The sequence below is a fragment of the Plecotus auritus genome, assembly GCF_963455305.1.
Source record: "Plecotus auritus genome assembly, chromosome: 3".
Taxonomy (NCBI): domain Eukaryota; kingdom Metazoa; phylum Chordata; class Mammalia; order Chiroptera; family Vespertilionidae; genus Plecotus; species Plecotus auritus.
The window spans coordinates 24,173,404-24,193,681 of NC_137772.1; positions in this window are offsets into that span (position 1 = coordinate 24,173,404).

A 20,278-nucleotide genomic window follows, 5' to 3' on the forward strand; every position below is an offset into this window, starting at 1 on the left:
AAATCAGAACCTAGTTTGGGTTTTTTGTTTTGTTTTGTTTTGTTTTTTAAATATATTTTTATTGATTTCTGAGAGGAAGGGAGAGAGAGAAAGAGAGAGAAACATTAATGGTGAGAGAGAATCATTGACTGGCTGCCTCGTCAAGCTCCACAATGGGGATCGAATCCGAAACTTGGGCATGTGCCCTTGACTGAAATCGAACCTGGAACCCTTCAATCCGCAGGCTCTATCCACTGAGCCAAACCGGCTAAGGTAGAATCCAGTTTTGAATTCAAACTCTGCCTCTACCAGCTGTAACCAAGTGACTTTTCTTTCCTGAGCCTCATCCAGTTTCTGCATTTATAAAATGGAGCTGATAATATTTATTTTGATGTTTTTTATGAATATTAAAGAGATAATTCATATGATGTACAGAGAGTCTAATAGGTAGCAGATGCTCAATAAATGGCAATAACAGCATTAATTGAGTGTTTACTGAGTGCCAGGCCTGATTTTAAGGGCTTTGCATATGTTCACTCATTTAATCCAACAACTCCATAAGTAGGCAATTTAAGTGGGGAGAAATATAAAATAAAAAATACATAAATACATAAATAATAAATATAATATAAATATAATCTGATATATATATATATATATATATATATATATATATATATATATATATATATATATATATATAATAGAAAATGAAAGCATAGAGATGTTCCAGGCCATGCACCTGATAAGTCCTGTGCCAGGATTCATACTCCATTCCCCTAACTCCAGAGTCTCCTCTCTGACCTCCACACTAAGCAGCTGCTGCTGTTACTCACTCACACAGGAGTTCCCTAAAAGTGTTTAATTCTACCTCCCACCCCTGGGTGACACAGATACCCATACACATCTGTGTCTTCCCTGGGTAAAATGCAGGTCAACTAAGTGCCGTTATGAAGCCTGTCACATTGAGAGATGCTGCCAGCCTCTGTGGTGAGACCAGAGCTAAAGTACTAAGATTAAAGGAGCCACACAAATGACGTCAGCCCTGGAAGGAAGGATGAAGAAGGAAATTGAGGCATTCTGGGCAATGCAAGGCGCTCCAGGACTGAGAGAGGCAAGCAGGCCCACTCTGGGACCTGGGAGGCCTAGGCTTTGATTGGCATTCTCCTTTAGCTGCAGGTATGGACCAGTGACCCAGACAATAATTGTTGTTTCCCTGGGTGACAAACTGAGTACAAGAAAATCTCAGCTTGACTGAAGTATGGAGAGGATAAGACAACTAGAGAGAGTGCGCCAACTTCTCTTCTTCCCCTGCAGTAACCTTCCATGCAATGACTTGGCCAACTCTTAGTAAATTCTACTCGGCATTTTTATCCTCTCGTGCATATGCACCACCCCCTCAATCAAAGCCTAGGCTCCAGCTCTTTAAAGGCAGCAGCTGGGACTTATTGACCTGGGGCACTGCACGGCACCTACCCTTGGTGAATGGTGCACATCGACCATTTGATTTGCCCAATTCACAGAGCAGGGAATTCCATGTGTGTGATGAGTAGACTCTCTATCAGGATCAAGAACAAAGGGTCAAGGAGGAAATTCTTACTTCCCAGAAGGGTTTCCTATACCAAGGTCTGTGGAACAGACACAGAGCTCTCCTTCTCTGCCCAACCTTATGTCCTGGGCTCCCAAGAAGTGCAACATTCAAACCAATGCCTCCCAGCCCTCTGTGAAGACAGCTTTCTCCCTGTGCTCAGCTCTGCCCTGGAGGAAATATCACACAGGATCCCTTGAGGCTCAGCCTGGCCCTGAAGGGCCCAAAGAGGCCTGAAACACCTCCTTCTGCCAGAGACAGCAGAAGTCTAACTCCCTGGCTGCGTGCAGCTGTGGCTGTAGCTTAAGAGCCTTCCCGTGTGCAATAACCTCTCATTATATTTTAATGTTGTTGTAACTTTATGGCTTAATCAGTATTTGCAATTTGTTAGTAGTCTGGGCGGCCATAAAATTGTTTTCCAGGTACTGAAACATCCCATCAAGGTTTGTAAAGCAGTGGTTCTTAGTTTATCACGCCCATAAAATGCCCTGGCAAGTTGACAGATATAATAACTTTTTTTATCAAGTGTCTAATTTGAGAGGAAATTAAGCCATACGTTATACACAGCTCACACTGGGGTTGGGAGCTCCTCAGCCTCCAAGTCTCCCAGGGAGGCCCCTCTCCTCACCCCATCTGTCCACTTCAGCCAAGGGCTAGAGTTTGTGCTTGCCCCTTGCACAGAATTTGCTGCCACCCCACCGAGTTGGGGCTGGTCTTCAAGTGGTTATGGTGTGACCAGTGTGGTATGGCCCTCACACTGGGGTAGCAGCGATGGTTGAGTAAAAACCCTGCTAATCTCGCCCTTCTGTGTCTCCCCCACAGATGCTGCCCAGCTCTAATCTCATCTTGGTCTGTGTAGAAAAGGCACAAAGTCGCTTCTCTGCTCTTCACTCACCAACCTCATCTCTGTTCTTCATATCATTTTCACCTCTCCTGCTTGTCTTCACATTTTGTTCATTTATAGGGAAAGAGGAATTGTATTAGCAAAACATATGGAAAAATAAACAATTTTCCTTCCCAGTACATGGATTTGCTTCTCTCTGCAATTATCAAATGTTCATTTTTATTGGGATATTGAACCAAAGAACAATTTTGGTCAATGATTCTATTGTGTCATCTATAACTCCCTGTCCCACTCAGGCCCAAATTGTGATTAACCTATAAGCCCTCAGCATCAATGTCCATGTGGCCCCGCAATGTGGGTCGAGCTGATTTCCCCTCCAGTCCTACTATGCATGGCCCACAGTGCCATTGGTGGGGAACAGTTCTCACCTGGCTTTCCAACACTCAGCTGCAAAAGTGTCCTCCCACCATGACACTGAGCCTTAGACAGTCAATCTAGAAAATGATATCAACCCCGCCCCCCTTTCAACATTATCACCATGCGGTTGGCGTTTACTAGATAACCACATGTGACCAGCAACATCCTAAGTTCTGAGAGATTCAGAGACAACCAAAATACAGTCCCTGCCCTCAAGGGCCGCACCATCTAACTGAGGAAACTGACCAGAAATGCAAAGGTTAGAACAGCAGTAGAGCTGAGGGGTCTGACGGGAACACAGAAGGGGACCACAACTCAGCCTGGGCTAGCAGAAGAGTAACCCAGAGTCTTCTCAATGGTGACCCTTGACACAGACACATATAAAGGAATGAAAATGTGCCTGCTACACAGGGTGGAAAAGGATTATTGATGCAGAAAGACCTGCAGGTTTTCAAGCACTACTCAGAGCAAATGGAAAGTATAGCAAATGTAAGAACGAGCCAGAAAGCAACACAGAGAAGTCAAGGCTACATGTGGGCTAGGAGTTGTGGGTGTGGCCAGAGGACACCTGGAAAGACAGGCCAAGCCAGGTCCATATGTCTCATATGCCAGGCTACAGAGTTTGGAGCTGATTCTGCACTTGAAGGAGCCATCAGAGGATTTCAGGCAGGAGGGTCACATGATCACGGTGGCATTAAGGTCATGATGACCTGAATGAAGGTGGAAAGGTGAGTCTGTAGTCAGCTGTAAAAGGTATTTGTCATTTTTTTTTTTTTTTTTTGGTTGTCTACCATTCACTACTTGTCTTCACATTCCTTTGTTATCCCTTTTGGGAGAAATTTCCCACTATTTTGTGTAGCCTTGGAAGAAGACAATTCCCTCTTCTATCACCAAAGGGACAACAGGCTCCATCCCACCACACTGCCCTTGCCAGGAGCAGGCTTGTGATAAGCACAGCCAGTCTGACGCTCCCTTCTAGGAACTTTGCATTTTGAGAGGATAACTAAACAACAGACTTTTCACAGACTGTGGCAGATTGTATTTTCTGAAAATGGCCACAGCAATATTTGCAATCCCACATGCTCTTCCAGAATGCAAGCCTCCCCATAAGGGGGTAAAGTCTATTCCCTCTCCAGAATAGACGCAGCAAAAGAAATGGTGCAAGACTTCAGAGACGATGTCATAGAAAGTGAGATGGCTTCCATCTGGCTCATTCTCTCTCGAGAAGCTTGCCCTTGGAGCCCAGCCACCACACTGTAAGGAAGCCCAGACCCCATGGAGGAGTCACGTGTTAAGTGTCCCGGTCTGCAGCCCAGCGAAGGTTCCAGCTGACAGCCAGCATCAGCCATCAGACATGTGAGGGAGGGAGCCTTCAGGATGATCCCAGGCCCCAGTCTTTGAGCCATCCCCGCTGATGCCAAGTAAAGTAGAGACATTACCTGCAGAGTGCTGAGAGCTCTCTATGGAGCTCTCAGCACTCTGCAGGTAATGGACTTATTTATCCTGTCCCCTCCAAGTTGTGCCCAAATTGCAGATTTGCGAGCAAAATGAATGTTGCCGTTTAAGTCACAAAGCTTTGGGTAGTTTGCTACACAGAACTGGAACAGTGAGCTTGACTAGAGATCCAACTGCCTGGTCTCCAGACATCTCTTGACTCCTAGCTATTTTGTAGTCCTGATCCTCTAGCGTCCCACCAGTTTTGTGTCAGTAGATATCCTTCCCATAGACATTCCAGCTATGTGACAGCAAGATTGGGTGTCTGTGGTTGCAACCACTATCCCTAACTGATGAGGAGCCTACTGTCATGGTCCTGGAGAGAGATGATGAGGGCCTGAGAACAGATGTGACGGTGGGAAAGGGTTGGAGCCAGTAAGTATATAGGGCACACTCCAGCAGCACTTGAGGAAGATACGGGAAAGGAGGCAGGCAAGGATGCTTCTCAGGTTTCTAATGGGGCCACCGGGCAGATGTTCATGCCATTCCATGAGAAATATAATTCAAGAGAAAGCAGCTTTCAGGGAGCTAAAACATGCAAACTAATTACAAGTTTAGTTATCAACGTGGTGATTTTGAGATGCCTGTGGAAAGCACATGCGGCGGTATTTACAATACACAGGAGCACAGCCTCAGCCTTCTGGCTTCACCATGTCACTTAAGAGAAGCAAAACTGTGGGCCAGGATAAAAGTCTCTTAGAGAGGCCAGAATCTGAGAGAAGTTAAGCCCTAACACTGTTCAGGCTGAATCCTTAGCTGCAAAAAGGGCTCTCCATTAAGGATCTGTATGAGTGTGTGCATATGTGTGGGTGTGAGAACATCCAGGTGAATACTCCTGCCTCTCAAACTCCACCCGCAAGGGAGCAGCATCTTCTATTCTTTTCATCTGACCACACGTTGTCTGCTGGCCCAGCTCAAAAGGTTGATGACTGACAATCCAAGCACAAGAGTAACTGCGCATTTATGTAAAGGCTCTCTCTACGGAGCTCTCAGCACTCTGCAGGTAATGGACTTATTTATCCTGAGAGCACCTCCGTGAGGCAGTTACAGGACAGGGGTGACCAGACTCTGTAATAAATAATGTCAAGAACAGCACGAAGCAAAACTAGCCCATAACTCTGAGGCCCTGGAGGAGATGGGATGGGCCCAAGGTCACCCAGTGAGTTAGGGGCAGGCTTTTGTGTGGTGATGGCATGACTCATATTCTCCATGAATGTCCCCCAGGCTTGCTCAGTCCTGTCACCAGTGTGGTGAGTCTGTGGTTGTAAGGTGTTAAGTGGTAAATCTGCTGGACTGACTGGTTAAGACAGGCCAACACCTCCTTTTCCAGCCAAGCATTTCCTTGCATGCCCACAGGTATAAAGTGACTGCTTGGAAACCCAGAGACAGATTCCATGAAACTGGACTGACCGACTCGGCTTTAAAAAAAATTCCCAACACAAGGAATTGCAAATCAATAGACAAGAAATCATCCCCAGCCTCGCACACAGAGACCTGCTCCTGCCCTGAGAAAGCAGAGACAACATCGGTCATAAAAAGCCCTCTCTTGGCCAGAATGGGTTTGCTCTCGAGGCTCCAACTGAAAACAGAAGTTGAGTAAGAGCTATATACTGTATTTGTTTAAATTTCATGCCAGTGAAGGTCTGTGACGCAGGAGACAGGTTTATGGAGAGAGAAATAAAATGTTGACAAATGGCCCTGTAATCAACTGGAACATGCAATAAATCATTAGAATGCCAATAACACTTCCAGGACAAGCTTAGAAAGGTCATTACTGTGTCACAATATATCTTCCAGCACCAAACAAAGCAAACAGAACATGTTGGGAATAGGATTATGGGGGGAAGCATCTGTCAGTCCTAATTAAGAATTAACTACAGATCGTATCTTGGGAGATGTATAATTTATTTTCCCTCTTCTTCCTCCCTACACACTAGCAAAAAAGAAAAATAAATCAATAAAAAAGTTAACTCATTCTAGAGCAGAGATGGCATCAAAGAAGCAAGCACAAAGCACAGATCAGAGAGAGCTGGGATGCTGGGGAAGTGGGCAGCAGGGCCCAGGATGGAGGAGAGGGCTCCTGGCACCCAGGTGGGCCAGGACAGAGCTGCAGAGCTCCGAGTCAGCCTGGGCCCCAACACTTCTTTCTCTGCCCCAGCCTAACCCAACCCAAGCGTCTCTGTTTCACACCGACAGGAATGTTAAGGTTATTTAATACTTGGGCAACAAGGCCTCACAAGCTAGAAAGGGACAGCAGGAAGGTTGGAAGTTAAAAAAACAAACACAAAAAAGTGCCAAATCCTTTCTACCTGAATGTACCAGCTATGATTGAGTTTGGCCGCAAGTACAAAACCCAACTCACAGTGACTTAAACAAGGAAGTGTTTATTTTTCTCACATAGCAGAAGTCCAGAGGTGGGAGGTGCTGGACCGGCTTTCTGAATGTCTGCCTTATAGTCTTCAGGGCGTTGGCTTTTGCTTTCATTGACTCATGATCACAAGACGGCTACTGCAGCTCCAGATAGCATCACCATGTTCAAGGAAAAAACAGGAGAAAGGATGATTCTGTCTTTTGTTATGCCTGTTATCAGGAAAGCTAAAGTTTTCCCCGAGCCCCACCTCCCAACACATCTAGGTATTTCTCTCATTGACCAACATTGTCTCAAATAGCCGCCCAAGAGTCTGGGAGATGAAGTGGTCATGTTGTTACCTCAAAAAAAAAAAATGAGGTTCTTTTTATAATGAAGAAGAGAGAGCTGGGCTTTGTGTTAGCAATTAACAGGGTTTGCCATGCACTGAAGTGGGATTCAGGCTGAGGCAGGCAGCCACATGGAGGGGCCAGCTGTGAGTGTTTGTCTCATGCTGGTTATGGAAATGTCCTCTGTCCCAATAGGAAAGGGTGCTGGTCCTGTGAGCTCTGCTTCCCAGCTCCACCCCAGCAGGACTGCTGCTGCTGAGGGTGCATGGCCACACTGGACAAATGCGTTATAATTTGTTCTGCTTTTTTCTACCAAGGGCAAGGCCCATGGCCTCTGTGAAGATGAAAGTAACTCAAGGCATTCAGAGGAAAGTCAGGTCAGCCATCTGAGGAGCAGGAAGGATAGAAGAGAAAACATTCACTCCTTCACCACAGAGCTTGCTCCAGGCAGTTCTTTCATTGGTAGGAGTGGCTCAGAAGGCCCTTGGTTGTCTCTTCTATTGTTTACTTGGGTTTTGCTTTCCTCCAAGCAGATTCTTATCCCCCCACATGTTTGGCTGTGTGTGTCTATGTGTATTTGTTCTTGTGTGCGTGTGTGTGAGTGTACTGTGTGCATGTGCATGCATATTAGTGTGTATGTTTGTACTTGTGTGCATGTGTGTGAGTGCACTGTGTGCTTGTGTGTTTATACTTATAGACATGTGTGTGCATGCATGTTTGTACTTTGTGGCATGTATGTGAGTACACTGTGTGTGTTTGTACTTGTGTGCATCTGTGTGCGTGCACTGTGCATGTGCATGTGTGTGCACTTATGCGTCTCTTCCCCTCTCATTGCCCCTTCACTACTCCTCTCCTGAGCCAGGCCCCATCCTATCATGAAGGTGACTTCACCAGGCTTGTCTGGGGAGGTTGTGACACACCACCTGCTTTCCCATGTCATGATTATTATTTTGACCATCATTAACAACATCACTGTTGCCATTTCTCTCATTCTGCCTGCCTTCCCTTCTTAGCTCTCTTTTTCTGCTTGAGTTTGCATTCCTGCCTTTATTTTATTTTATTTTATTTTATTTTATTTTATTCTGCTGACAGAGACAAGAGCGCGTCCTAGTTCACCATCTCAGGATTTGTTGCAGACTTCAAGGTAGAGGTTTATGGCTGCGGGTGTCCTGGTTATAGTACGGTTCTTATGGGCCCTAATAAACTCGGCTGCTCTGGGGTCCTCTTAAATTCCAGTCTGAGAGAGAGAGAAAAGGCATCACTCAGTCCTGTTACATGCAGGAATCCTCACCCTTGAAGGCTCAGGATAATGTTTCTTTCTTGAGGGAGCAAAAGCCCATCACTCTTGAATACTGCCGAGGAACCAGAGGGTAAAGAAAAGACCTTTTCTCCTTCCCACTCTCCTGGATGGATGGCTGATGGGAGACACGGCTGGAGCTAGAAAGATGGGCACAGGGCAAGGATTGAAATGCAGCTGTATTTTTCTCTTTTTTTGCCAACCCCCAAAAGCTTATCCTTGGTTGCTGAGCATGCTATCAGGCTGGTTAAAAATCCCACACGGTTCCATTTTGCACAAGTGCAGACTGTGGGCCTTGCAGGGCGGCCACTGAGGCTGCCTAGAATAGCCAGAGTCACACTCTTAGATGTAGCCTTCTACACAATGCTTTCATTAATTTTGCTAGATTCTCATAACAAATCTGATTATTACTTCAGTTTTGCACATTTTGCACATGAGAAAGCCAGGGCTAAGAGTGGGAAGTTACTTGTTTTGAGGTCGCATAGCTGATAGTGGCAGCTGGGACTCAAACCCCAGTTGCTGCCATGGAACCCAGGGTTAACTCCATGTCACCATGCTTTTCCTTTGGAGGTCAAGGGCTACCCACTGACATGAGAGTGTCTATGCTCATAGTTGGAGCAATCTCCAGAAAATTCTGATGCAAGACAGCCTTATGGAGTGAACTGAGTACTGACTTGGGGAGTAACTCTTAGCCAGAGCTGTGTGCTCCTGAGAAAGTCATTTAACCTCTCTGAGTCTCAGTTTCATACTTTATAAAATGAAAATCATCCTCATGATATAAAACCCTACATGCCTCAGGGCCTACATGTAAGAGGGAGGCCACTGTGCCCCATCTTTTATAGGTTGTAGCTTGAGGTTCTATGGAAAGGTGATTTTATGTATGAGATTACACTGATAAAAAAGATATCAATGTTTAAAAACACTTGGATAAGATACTCTCTAAGACCCCTATGTTCAGCATCAACAAACCACCTACCACTGTGCACTTACAGGGGCTGCCCAAGTACCTGGCATGTAATTAGTACTCAAAAACGGCAGTCACAAACTATCGTCCAAGCAGCGCCCCTCATATGGACACCATGCACCATGAGTTTTCCTAGACCGGGGATGTGGAGTGGCCTTGGTGGGGGGCGGGGGAGGGCGTCAAGATTATTCTTGAGGATTTAACAGTTAACCAATGACACACCATTGGTGCCATAGATTCTTGTTCAGATACGGTTTCAGGCTTTTTGTTTCCCTGTCTCCAACATGGATGAAGAACACTGGAGTAATTTCACCTGCAGAATGATTTTTTTATTTATAAAGTTGTGCAATTAAGAGCAGTATTTTGGGTCACCTTAAGTTCTCCTGTACAACCTGGATTTTGCATTAAATGAAAACTATTAGTATTCAGAAATACTTTACCATGGTGGCTGTGTGACCATGACCTCTGTGTTTATGTAAACGTGTTTTCATTACCACCAGGCCTGGGTGGGAAGGGGGAGCTGGAAAGAGTGAAGCCACTGTTAGTTAATGCTGTCTTTGCAAACCTTCTGCTATTAGCAGCAGCTCAGGTCCAAAGGGGTCAAGCATAGCATGTTGGTTTGGAATTACTCCATGAGAGTGTACCTGGCTAGAGGACACAGGACAGAGGCCCCTGACTCATGGACAAGCTGATGTCCACTGCTTAGATGGTCCTAATTATCTTCCTTCCCACCACTCACCTCCCCCTACAGGGAACTAACTCTGAGGTCAGAAACTATGACCCACAGCCCAGATCTGGCTCACTGTCTATTTCTATACAACCTTGGACCTAAGAATGGGTTTTGCATTTTTATATGATTGAAAAAAATAAAAAGAAGAATAATGTTTTGTGACATGAAAATTCTATGGAATTCAAATTTCAGTGCCCATTAATAAAGTTTTGTTGGAACACAATCATGCTCATTTGTTTACATGTTACCTGTAGACAATCACTCTTAAAAAAAATTCTGCACAGGCAGTGAGTAGTTGCAATTAGAGACTATATGACCCCTGAAGCCTAAAATAGTTACTATCTGGGCCTTTACAGAAAATGTTTGCCAACCCTAGACTAGCCCAACGTTGATTCCTCTCTCTCCCGTGGCAGTCACCAACACCTGATGGATTTCTCTCGAACATTGATGGAACACAGCCCTTTCTCTACTGCTAGTTAAGGACCTCAGTATCTCCCACCAGGAGAGAGAGAGAGAGAGAGAGAGAGAGAGAGAGAGAGAGAGAGAGAGAGAGAGAGAGAACGCCTTCATATGGTTCTCTAAACTTGCACACTTGAAACTTGCACACTTGCTGCCTGGAACGTCTCATTGGTGTCCTGGAGTATAGTAGAGTGCACTGGATAAGACCACCTGGCTTTCAATCCTGGCTCTGCCATCTTATCTGTGTGGCCATGGACAACACATTTAAGCTCTAAATCTGTTTCCTCGTTTGTAAAATGGGGATAATAAAAACACCTACCTTATAAGGTTTTGTGAGGATTGTTTGCAATAACCTTAAAACAGTACCTAAGAGGTCCTGGTTGGTGCGGCTCAGTGGTAAGAGCATGGGCCAGGCCAGCACACTAAGGGCTGCAGTTTGATTCCCAATCAAGAGCACGTACCTGGGTTGCAGGTTTGATCCCCGACCCCAGTCAGGGCATGTGCAGGTGGCAGCCAAACTATATGCTTCTTCTCTCTCTCTCTCTCTCTCTCTCTCTCCTTCTCTCTCCCTTCTTCTCTCACTTCCATTCTCTCTCTAAAAAAATCAATGGGAAAAATATTACTGGGTGAAGATAAACAAACAACAACAATAACAAACAGTACCCTGGACAATACTAGCATATACTATATCATCAATGGAAAATTAAAATTTAACCATGTCATTCTTCTGTCTGAGACATCAGTGGCTTTTTGCCATTTATCAGATAAAGTTCAAACTTCTCAGCGCCCCTCATATGGGCTAAAGACAAATGGCTCACAGGGGGCTTTTGGCCCCTCCAGGACCACCTCCACCAGGCGATAGTGACATGGCCCTGATAAGAGAGAAATTTAGCTGGTATAATTGAAGACATCAACAACCTCCTTTTTTCATTCTCTCCCCTACCCCAGAAACATTTAAAAGCTGTTTAAGGTGAACTGTGCCTCTGTATTGTGGCTGTCAGTACTCCTAAGGATGTTTGTGACGGGGTCTCGGTCCCCACTCTACAATCACCGTCTGCCAGGCTTTCTCTCTGTTTACCTTTGTGTTTACATAGTGCCTATCACTAGCACATCAGCGCACTTTGACAAACAAGCTGTGTACAACAGGAAGAGAAGAAAAAAGTTGTTTGTGACTGACACTGTTAATTACCACTTTGTTACACCCAGGCACTCCTTATAGTGGCACATAGTAGCTCTCAATGCCTTTGCACATGTGCATGCATTTGAAGACATCCGCCCCCATCACAACACGATATAAACTATAATCATTATATAACATGACATGAAACACAGCAGTTCTCATCCACGTGGCAGTAATACCATACAATCAAAACAGCTATAACCAAAATGGGTAAACTTATTTATTACCTGACAAAGATTTTAGTTGACCACAAGTTTAATGGTGCCAAGAACACAATGTGACTGCTAAATAAAAACAATGCTGGATCAAATTTACACTTCCTTAGTGGAAGCAGAACACAGCACAGAAAGGAAAGGCCCTGCTATACTTGGTGACGGGCAGACCGCAGTTGCTTTATTGTGTTAAATCCCAGGAGGCATGGTTTATCCCTGGAGGGTGTCCAGGCAAGGATGACCAGGATGGTGACAAGTCTCATAACTAGTCATATGAGACATGTAAAAGGAATTAAGTGTTTAATCTGGAGAACAGACTGCTACAGAGAAATAGAATCGCTCTCTGAAGATGTCTGTTCTCTATGACTCCAGATGCCTGGGCTACTATGGTACAAATGAAGACAGTCATGGGAATCCTAGCATGTCAGAAGGCAGGAGTAGAAGTCAGCTAATCAATAATACAACCAATTACAGCTTGGGGGGTGCAGCTGAGATCTTAGAGAATTCAACTCAAGCCTCACAGTGCCCCAACTCTCCAGAGAGTTAAGTGAACACCCAAAGGTTTACCTCTCACGGTCATTTCTGCCTCTAGGCTTCTGCTTCAGGTAGTGCTATATGTTCCTGTCCACAAAAGGTCAGGGATGGAATAAAACTCTTCATCAAAAGGAAAAAGGAGATCATGGAGGAGGGGTTTACACTGTACCTCCAACAACTTCAAAGAGAAAGTAGACATCCTTATAAAATTCCCTTTGTTCTCCCACCACCTGGAGTTTCACTGAATCTTGACTTCACCCACCCCAAGCCTTTCTCCTCTTCCTGGCTTCTTCCTCTTACCTGTTCTCTTTCTTCTCTTCTCTTTCCTCCTCAGTTCATTGCTCTCATTTTCTCATGCAGAGTAACTTTCTCTCTTGATGTCTCAGCATCCAATGACAGCTATATTTATAAAGTCACCAACATCCCAAGCTGGCTGACCTTAAACCTAGATACCGCTTTCTACAATGGAAGTTCTGAGGCCAGATATTAATAAATGAGCATTTCATCAATCTAATAAGATTCTGGGGAATAAAGTTTTCATGGACAAGTACTGTAAACTTAGGAAAACCGTATACTGAAGACCCCTAGAGGAAATTAACAGTTAACAAAGCAACTTGTTAAAGTGTCTACAAAGTCCCCCAGTAAAGAAACCTGTTTAACTCTGTGAAACACAGTATTTCCAGAGCTTTCCAGGCTATGGGTTAATCACACTTCTGATACTCCATGGAATATGCCTTGGAACGTGCATGTGAAAGGCCTGACCCAGCACAGGGGACATGAGGTCAGACCCTGGGAGCAGAAGTGCTGGGAAAAATGAGTCACCTCACTGCAGCACAAATGCTTATCCTAGTCTCTACTCTGGGTGACTTTGAGCCCATCCCATCTCCTCCAGGGCCTCAGAATTATGAGCTAGTTTTGCTTTGTGCTGTTCTTGACATTATTTATTACAGAGTCTGGTCACCCCTGTCCTGTAACTGCCTCATGGAGGTGCTCTCGGGATAAATAAGTCCATTACCTGCAGAGTGCTGAGAGCTCCATAGAGAGAGCCTTTACATAAATGCACAGTGACTCTTGTGCTCACATTAAGTCACTTAACAACCTTTTGAGCTGGACCAGTTCTCTAAACAGTTTTGTGGAGTAAAAGGAAAGAAACAGGTGATGTGACCCCTGGCCAACAGAACAACAGTCTAGTTTGAGATGGCATGTCTACACACTTGTGCTTGTGCACACACACACACACACACTCTCACACACACATGCATACATTAGGTGAGATCATCTTAATATTCAATATTTGGGCTAAATTACATTACCATCTTCTATTCAGTTTCTTCATTCTGCAGGAATTTGTGCTGGTCATGGCATCCTCCTTCCATGTAACCTTGTTTTTCAGAAGAAAAAGCTGAGGTCAGAGAGATGAAACAAGTTTTCCAACATCCCATTAGAAATGGATGGCAAGATTAGGACAAACTCGGATTCTCAGCGCATTGCTTTTTCTTGGGCTTGTACCCCAGTGTCCAGGCTTGTCTTATCAGAAAGAGCCTGAGACACTTTTGACCACAGCATACTTCCACACAGAGATCTTTATAACAATTGCAGCTATCCAATAATAGGTGTTGTTGGATTTAATGTTCCTAACGATATTTGAGCAAAAACAATAATCTGTTGAGGATGCTATGGATAGGTGGAATGTGGAACCAGATGCTTCATTCATCCAGTCATCCATTCAACATTTATTCGTCATTTCCCATGTGCCATGGGCTATTCTATGCTCTACACAGTAATAAACAAAAAAGTCTCTACCCTTATTTGAACTTACATGCTAGTGAAAAGGACAGGCAATAAGCAGATAAAAATATGTGCTAATGACATGTGATGTTAAGTGGCATGAAGCAAACAAACTAAGACAGTTCTCTCTGGAGAACTGTACACCTGGAACAGGGGAGGGAGAGTGTGGTCAGGAGAGCCTCATTAGGAAGGTGGCATTCGAACAAAGACTTGAAGGAAGTAAGAGAGTGAGCCTTGAGAATATTGGGGTGATGAGCCTTCCAGAGAAAAGGGAGCAGTAAGAACAAAGACTCGGAGCTGGGCTGTTGCGTAATGTGTTGAGGAACAGTGAAGAGGCTGGTGTGGCAGGTTAGTGGTAGGAGACAAGGTAAGTCAGGAGGCAAGAAGGAAGATGGTAGGGTCCAGGCCACAGTAAAGACTGCTGCAGGGGGCCTTCCAAAGCTGATTCCATGACTAGTCCTATTGTTGGGCACTGCCAGGTCCTGATTTCTTTCATTATGAGAAGCATGCTGGCATAATTTCTGACCTACCATCAGGATGGCTGGTAAAGCATTTTCTATCGGGTCAATACAATGCTAGAAGGAACCAGCAGAAAGAAAAGCTGACGGCATACTCTGCAAGATAACCTAACAGTCATCTCTCAAGAGTAAGACACATACCATATAGTGATGTCTAAAGTGCACTAGCACTTGGAAACCAAAACTGTTTCTTTTAGTTCAGTGGAATTCTCTTACCTTCAACAACCAGACAAGACTGGAATTCAGCTTCCTGTCTGAAGCTGAGTTTGATACAAGTTTAGGGCACCTTGAAAGCACCAAGAGTAGAAGGGAAGGATCCATAAACAAAGGAAATGGGGGTACCAAAAGGAACTAAGAACCCCTGTAATTTTGTACAAGTTCAAGCAAAACCACAGCCAAATCTGAGGATTACTGGCCTCAAGTGTCCTATTGTATCCTTTCCCAAGGGTGGAGGCTGGTCTGAGTCCAAGGTGTACTTCCCTTACAGGTGCTCATGAACTCATCCCAGTGCCCAAGGAGAGGAGGGAAAAGGGCCAAAGAGTCAGCAGTTGATTGTCATCTCCACAAAAACCATGGCATCTTTTCAGTCTTTTCCCTCCCTATCTACAGTCAATTCTACACACATTACCCCCATCTTTCTACACCAGGCAAAGGTCTATTTCCCCCCAAATCTCAAATCACCAAGAATTAAACATAGGACTGGGTGTGATGGCAGAGGAGGTCACTGCCTACGTAATATATTTCTACCCAGCCCAAGAGCTATAAGAATTACCATCAATGTCCTTCAGAGGTAGAGCTTGGTGAACTAGAGCCTTCCACTGGACTAGAGTATAAGTTCCCTGAAGCTGAAGAACAAAACCAAGCTCAATGGGAAATAGGGACATTGAAGACAAACCTCTCCTGCTTCACACTTTCCCAAGGGCCAAGCTTAACTTTACTGATTGCAAAAACTTTGTCAGTCTTTGTCTAAGCAGACATGAACAACAGGAACAGGGTGCATTTTCATGAGCCACAGTTTCCAATCCCCTTGGAATCACTCTCTACACTTAGAGCCACAGTTTGACATGGAACCATATCCTCTCCCCGCCGCAGCTCATCTTTGGGAGAAGGTTGACACCAGCCCTGGGATGCTTTCTACAGGGAATCCATGGAGAGCCAAGTGGACACATCTGTCTGCTCCCCCACCTCTGTAAAAGCTCCACTCCAGGGAGGAGAGCCTGAAACTGGACCTATTGTGCTTTCATAAGAACTTATAGACCAGGAGTGCACTCTCAGATGCAGCAGCCGCCAGCCGCACGTGACTATAGTGAGTGGACTCTCAAGGTGACTCGTCCAAACTGAGGCATGTGATCAATGAAAAGTACAGTGGATTTTGAATAGTAAGTATGAAAAAAAGAATGTAAAATATCTCATTACTTTTTATATTGCTTTTTTATGTTGCTTACATTTTAGATATACTGGATTAAATAAAATATATTATTCACATTAATTTTCCCTCTTTGTTTTCACTTTGTATAATGTGGCTACTAAAATACTTAAAATTACACATGTGGCTTGACTTACATTACTGTTGGAGAGCCCTGAGCAGGAAGATGAACAATCATTGACAACACTGGACAAGGAATACTAGTTCTTTCCAAGCTAAGCACTCCATGTATAGAAAGTACTGAATTCCAAGTGTGCCTCAGTTTACCCAGCAGATGTGAGGGTCAACTTAGAGAGGTGGAAAGACTATAAGCCTAAGCACCAAGAATATGAACCCTGTCACTCCACCAAGCGAATAAGTGAACATATCAGGGAGTCAAGCCAAATCCAGGCCTCTGATTGGCCAGTTGTGGCCGGAACATGCTGGTATACCTTCCACACCCTGCTCTCTAGCACCCTACCTTCCTCTCAAAGGTCTGACATTACCGATGTGAGAGACCTCACTCACAGCCAGCATTCCCTATTCTACCCCCATGGATGGCTTCTGGAAAGTCAGAACAGATTAGGTGACCTTCGAGGTCTTTTTTGGATATAGTGGGAACATGTGGTATTGGGGTTAAACAAATCTGGATTCAAATTTCAGCTCTACTGTTTACAAACTGTATGAACTTAGGAAACCTAAACTCTCTGAATCATAACTTCTTCATATGTACAACAGGTAAAATATTAAAGCTTCAGGAAAAATTTCACTGGATATGTGTAAGTGCTTTCACAGTACCTGGCACATAAGTGGTAGCTATTACTAACTGGTCTCTGCTCCTATAAAATTTTATATTATACTAGAGGCCCAGTACACGGATTTGTGCACATTGAAAGGAAATTAATTAGAAGAAATATTTTAGAGGCCGGGGAGGGACTGCAGGAGGTTGGCTCCAGGGTGTGTCCAGCCCGTCTTGCCTAGTCCTGATCAGCTGGATCCCAGCAGCAAGCTAACCTACCAGTCAGAGAGTCTTCCCCCTGGTGGTCAGTGTGCATCACAGCGACTGGTTGAATGGTTGAATGAATGGTTGGACACTTAGCATTTTAGGCTTTTATTATATACAATTCTTTATTTTGGTGATTAAGTCTTATTTCAAATGCAGGAGAGAAGCTCACTCTTTCAAGGAAACCCGCTCCAGATCCCTGTTTGCTGGCAGGAGTACTTCCCTGAAGAAAAGAACTGCCTCCTGCTTTTTAATCCCAGAGGTCTCCCATCCACCTGGAAACCCTCCCTGTAGTTTTCAGGCAATCCAGATTTTCCTACCTGGGTTCTCAGAAAACTAAAGTGAAGTGCATTAGACATAACTCACTATCTACTGCCATCATAAGTCCCCAATGCAAAACTTCTCCTCCATCCCAGTGGCAAAGCAAAGAAAGAAAAGCTCACCCTGCCTGCCTCCAGAGCCCCCCCGCCCCCGCCCCGGCCTCCAAGGCAAGATGGGGCTGGGGGAGAAGAGACAACCTGAGGAAACAGTCAGCTCAAGTGTGGGGAGAGGGAAAGGATTTGGCATGAAATAGAGAGAACACATGAGGAAGGAAAACAAACACAGCTTTAATTAAACACTGTATCTAAATCAGAGAGGTATGCTCAGAGAGCAAGAAGGGGTGAAATGGAATTTTTAGAAGAAAACAACTATGCCCACCATCTTAGTCTCATTAACATTGAAATGAACCCCCTGAGGAGAAGGAGCCCACCTCCGCCTGCAGGAGGGCTGAAAGCTCCCTGAGCCTCAAGCTTACTTTGTGCTTGTGACTTCTTCTGCCAATACAGGGTGCCCTCTTCAGGGCCTCCCCCTGTGGCATCTCCCTCTGCCTTGGCATCCAGAGGCAGGGGTGGCTGAGCAGCGGGGCCTTATGGAGAGGTGTCAGGGTTATGCCTCCTTCCTTACTCTTTCTCATCCTCTGCAGAGCATCCTGGGAAATCTCCACTACATGGAAGTCATTGACTGTGTTGGGTCCAGTGCGGCTTCCTATTTCCAAAGCTCTCCTCTCACAGGAACCTTGATGTTCACAAAGTTCAGGGACTTAGCTTTGAGTCTCACGTGCTGCTATTTTGACCTCAGGTCTTATCATTGGATGTGTCTCTTACGTCTGGCAGCTGGCCTCACCCTGAACCCCAGTTCTTACATCTGGGCATCTGTACCAAGGTCTTAAAAAGTCCTAGGTCCCTCTCATTCATTAGTCACTGCCCTCTGGTGTCCCCTGAACATCAGTCCAGTGGCTGGTTCTTTGCCAAAAGAAATACCCAGCCCAGCTCCCTCATATCAACACTTCTCTCACCTGTTTGGAAACTCTTTGCTATCTCTTGCTTTTACATAATGCCTGGAACAGAGTAGGGGATTAATAAATGTGTGTTAGATGAATGTATGAATGAACCTAATTGGGGACTTAGGGAAACTTTGTGGGCCAGCTTCCTTGTGTGCTTAAATACCATCCTTGCTCTGCAGCCTGTTAGTAGTCTCCAGCTTTAGTATGGAACCCCCTCTACTAAACGGACAAAGCACATCCATAGCCATCCATGAAATGACCAGTTCCAATACTGATGCTCAATGAAACACTGGTCTGTTGGCCAAAGTCAAGTTGGGCAGCATCTCAGCAGACTTGATTGCATTGCATTTAGAGTAGGGGATTCCTGAAGCAAAGAAAAAGGAGGTTCTATTGTGGACACTGCAACTTCCCTGTTCTTTACTCTTCCAAACATCCATTGAATAGCCTCATTGAGCTGGCAATACAAATTTCTTAAATATTTCCCCAATAAATGACCATAAATTTGAACACACATTGAAGTTCCCTGGGGCAATGAAGGAAGTCTATAAAGAAAATTTATAAGGTAGGGAATTGAGCTTACCCAGTATAACTGGCGAAAAAGAATCATAAAGAAAAAAATAGTCAACACAAACCTTTAATATTGTTTGGTTTTACATACTTAATAAATATCTGTAAAAGCATTTATTTGCATTTTATATTCTCATTCAATTTCAACATCACATTTTGGTAATTTTATAAAATGAAAATGGAAATGTCCAGGAATGAAAATACAGGTTTGACACTATGGTTTTTGAATGAATATATAGGAATAGAAATAGGATGATATAGGAGTTTTGAACATTCCACAAATTCTTTATATAGATCTCTCCAAGAAGTCAACCTTAATTTTTCTCCCCTTGAGAGTGGGCTAGACATAGCAACTCACTGTTAATAAATATAATGTAAAACGATGGTGTGTGACTCCCAGAACTAAGCTGTAAAAGGTTTTGGCTTCCTCCTTGCTATCTCAGATCACTTGCTCTCAACTAAGCCAGTTGCCATGTATTAAAGAAGCTCAAGCAGCCTTGTGGAGGGGACCATGTAGCAAAGAACAGAGGCCTCCTGCCAACAACCAGAGAGGAACTGAGGCTATGTGAGGAACTGAGCCATTTGAAAAGGAATCTTCCAGCTCCCATCAAGCCTTCAGATGATTGCAGTCTCAGCCATTGTCTTGATAACAACCTCAGAAGAGATCCTGAGCCAGAACCACCTATAGAAGCTATTTCCAAATTTCTGTTCCACAGAAACTGTGAGATAATACCCACTAAGCTTTGGAGAGTAATATCTTACACAGCAATAGATAACTAATAGAGAAGAGAAGAGATCTCAATGTTCCAAACAAGATGAGAACAGAAGACCAGGAGATGTCCAGCAGCTTCAGGTATGGTCCTAGTAATAAGAGAAAAAAGCTTGACTCTTCCAGGTTTGTTAAGCTGGGCCTTTCTGTTGAAAGCTTTGAACCCATAGGACACTCTTCCATAGTCCAGCCAATGGCCGGTCAGCTTCAGGGTTTGGAAACCAAAGGTGTGGCTGAGATAACTACACACACCTCTTTTCCATGGTCCCAGACGGGATCTTTAAGAAGACTTACCCTGCCAACTTGTTAAAACAAGCCAATGTCATCATCATCTGAAAGCTTCTCAAAGCAAATGCCCTCCACTTTGGGAAGTTGGGAATGAGATCCATCATCTTACAGTTTTGAAATAAGACTTCCGTGTTATCTTTCTGTCTTCCCTAGTTCTTCTATAAAATGAGAATACGCATTCAGTTGAGTATAAATTATTCTGCACATCCAGTCAGGAAGCT